Raw genomic sequence first — 3,560 nt, 5'->3', positions numbered from 1 at the left:
AAAAACTCCCTTTACTCCGCAGAAAAAAACTATCAATCCCCACCTACTTTCACACAAGCTCTTACTTTTTCCCAGCGTTTGATTGTGTCATTGACTTGACCAGGCTGAGAGAGGACGGGCTGAGTTAATACACAAATCTCATGCAAGTGAATGCGAGTAACCAAACGCCTCCTTAGCCTATTGGAAGCCTGCACATTTGTCCGTTGCATGGCTCAACTTGTTTACATCATTGCATGACCGTACTGTTGTTCATTTGCATATCTGTTGGGTGGTAGATCGGTAACTACAGTAAAGGTTATAGGCATACAGGTTATTTCATTGAGAGAGAGAGGGATCACATATGAAAAACCGTCTAAGGGCACCTCCAACACTGACACTTAAACCCTCCGCAACCGTTTGGATCGCATGATCCCAACATGTTTTGCCATCTAACTTGGTCCTGTATCGCTCCGCAAGCGGATCCAAACACGCTTTTTCCTGTAAACCGGAGACAAAGTGAGGAGGGGGTGGGGGGACTTTGTGGGCGTTCGGACCGTTGTCACGCCTGCTCATGACTACCCTAGCCCACCTAAAACCCTCCTCCCTCGCCCGCGTGCGTTCCGCCCGGCGCCAGCTGCCCGCATTCATGTCGTTATTGAACGGCCGCTCCTCAATGACGCCAACCTTGAGCGGACGCGGCCTTTCACTGGCACTAGCATTGAAGCGGCGCGCCGGTCGTGAGTGTCGCCCGCGCCGCATCCCCAGTGTCCGCGCCTGTTCAATGCCAAAGAGATGTTTACCTTATGGGGCGGGACGAATATCTACCACACCCGTTTTATGCCCGCTTGTCCGTATGCCACCATTAAGTAGGCTCACCGGCCGAGAAACCAACTCTGACGCTGCGCATTGATGCACCTAGACGCTTGGCCTCACCGGATTCCTCTATTTAAAGGCGGCCACACCCGGCTAAACTCCACGGCACAACACATCCGCTCCTCATCCTCCTTCCTTGCATCACATCCACCATGTCCGCAAGCTCTAGAGCTATGTGGGAAAGCTTGTCGTCGGAGCAGTAGCACGATATAGCCGCCCTTGCAACCACCTAGCAAAGCTGCCACGCCATACTCATGTCGGCTAGCTCTCTCGAGGTCTCCGACGATGACACTACGATGGAGACGGGCTCTGATGATGACACCACGCTGGACCCAGCGACTGTGCATGCCGGCTTGACCATGGAGAGTAGGCGCAGGCACAAAACGTTTAATAAATGTTTGTATTTTTCTGAAACAATGATTATTATGTTAATAAAATGTTCTCAAGTAAAATAAATGCTCACATTTAAAAAAATAGTATTTCATCCAAATGAAAAATCTAACCGACAACTAGTAATCTAGAAAAAAAAAACCTTGAAATTAACACGAAGAAACGCTCCGGTCGCTACATTGCCAAAGTGCTAAATGAGTTGGCCTAGTCACACGCTTTGTGCGATTTGTCGACATTTTTCCGTAGAGAACGATGAATAGCGTGAATAATATAGTGATCTTATACTTGTTTACAGAGGGAACTAGCACTCGCTACCGCAGTTCCCCGCATGGCACATCCCAATATGCTGACTTCTCTTCCTTCTTGTAGCGGCTTGGTCGCTTGGACCGAGAGTACTATCTCTATTTTCTTTTTCTTCTTTTTTTTCTGGTTCTATCTTTTCTTATAAAGTAGTTTTCTTATTTTTAATGGACGATGCTACGTAGCGCCCGCGCGCGATGTGGTATGACCTCGCGGCCGTCCATTTTTGGAAGTTGCCCCCACGTGCGGTCCCCCATGTGTCAGAAAAGAAAATCCCACCCTCTCCCTTGCCTAGCCACGTCCCGCCAAAAAAAAAATGCTTAGGTCCCTTCCCACCACGGCAGAAACTCTGCCCCCATCACAGATCCATAGCAGTCTACTTTTTTCTTCCCTTGACCCGCTATATCTCCCAGCCGCCGGCGGCTGCAGGCCATGGCCTAGCAGGGGGGAGAGATCCTTGCAAACAGAAAACACACACAAAAAAAGGGGCAATTCAAGCCAAATCCTGAAGAAGGCCATAGATCTTGCCCTGCAACTCTTTGTTGCTGATCAGGCAATATTGTGGAGCAAACGTTGGCAAGAAAATTTCGACAAACTGGGCAATTCCTCCCAGAAAAAACACCAAGGTAGAAGTACTCTGCACTACTATTATCCCTACTAATCCTTGGGCAAAAACAAAACAGAAAATCTTGATTCCTGTTTAGTTCTTGAACTACTGGGACTACCCCTCTGTACCTCCCGTGTGATACTGCTAGCCTTCACATGTAGTTGCCTCCTCTTCCAGTGGCGGAGACAGGGGGGTGCCAGCCAGGGCCCTGGCCCCCCCTAACATATGTGATTTAGGCCTAATATATGAATAGTAGCAGTGATTTTTTGCTAAAAATGGGTGTTTTTGATGGATTGGCCCACCCCAACAAGGTTTAACAATACTCGGCCCTCCTCATTCTATTTTGCTGGCTCCGCCACTGTCCTCTTCCCTATGTTGAATCTGGATGCTTGAGAAGAAATGCCTGCTCTTGAATTATCTTGCCTATTGTCTTGCACCTTGCCTCTGCACACAAAAAAGGAGAGGAAAAACTGGTTGCGATAAAGCTTGCATACATCCCATATTAAAAAAAAGGGAAGATGGAAATGAGAAGAGACTAGTTGCTTACAAAACAAAAACCAGGAAAAAAAAAGTCTGAGCTAGTACTACAAGTAGCAATAATGTAAATTTCTCGCCTGCCATTTTTCTGCCAACTAGTAGTAAACATGATATGCCAAGCTGGCTACTAGTAAAGAGAGCGAAAAACTAGATGTTTTCATTGTTTTATTTACAATTTGTCGCTTATACAGAATTTTCTTCCCTCTTCTAAAAATGTGCATATGGCTGAGCTTGATCTCACTAAACTCCCTGATGATTTTGATGATTGTGAGAAGACTTGAATGCTTTTTAATTTGAGAAGAGACCATGTTATTTATGTTACTTGTTACTAAAGTAGACCATGTTGGTATGCGAAAGAAAAAAAATGAAAAAACCAAAAAACAGTCATGATACATACTCCAGGACATAGGTGCCGTCCCAGTTTTCAGCATTGTACATCGCTGCAGCCATACCTGAAAAAACAAAAAACATGCATTTAGCTGCTCCATCAGTGTACATCCATGTTAATTGTAGTTCACTGATAAAAAAACTACTGTAAAAATGAAAAAACGGAACCGAAAAATTGAAAAACTTAATATTGCCCCAAAAAAATGGTGATTTAGGTTGCTAGGACGATGGGTTAGGCGACCTAGCACCGGGGGGAGCAGGCACGTTCGTCTCGGCCAGCTTAGGCGATTTTTCAAGGGGGGTGTGTAGGCGAGTAGGTTGGCGGGTTAGGCGACCTAGCACCCGAGTGGGTATGTAGGCGAGTTTGGCGACCTAGCACCCGGTGGTGGGCGAGTTCGTTTCCGCCTGGTTAGGCGATTTTTCAAGGGGGGTGGGTGTGAGTGTAGACGAGTAGGTCGGCGGGTTAGGCGACCTAGCACTCGATGGT

General features: G+C 46.8%; 1 long non-coding RNA gene across 1 annotated transcript in view; it reads right to left on the bottom strand.

Annotated features, from left to right (window-relative positions):
• Positions 1–2,029: 2,029 nt before the first annotated feature.
• The window catches only part of LOC119302865, a 7,002-nt gene continuing 5,471 nt past the window's right edge, over positions 2,030–3,560 (bottom strand). The window contains exons 2-3 of the long non-coding RNA XR_005147773.1: positions 3,084–3,138; positions 2,030–2,593 (exon numbers count right to left, since the gene is read on the bottom strand). This is a non-coding gene — a long non-coding RNA (uncharacterized LOC119302865). The remainder of the gene's footprint in view (positions 2,594–3,083; positions 3,139–3,560) is intronic.

The sequence above is a fragment of the Triticum dicoccoides genome, chromosome 5A, assembly GCF_002162155.2.
Source record: "Triticum dicoccoides isolate Atlit2015 ecotype Zavitan chromosome 5A, WEW_v2.0, whole genome shotgun sequence".
Lineage (NCBI taxonomy): Eukaryota > Viridiplantae > Streptophyta > Magnoliopsida > Poales > Poaceae > Triticum > Triticum dicoccoides.
This window is presented reverse-complemented; position numbering and strand designations above follow the sequence as displayed.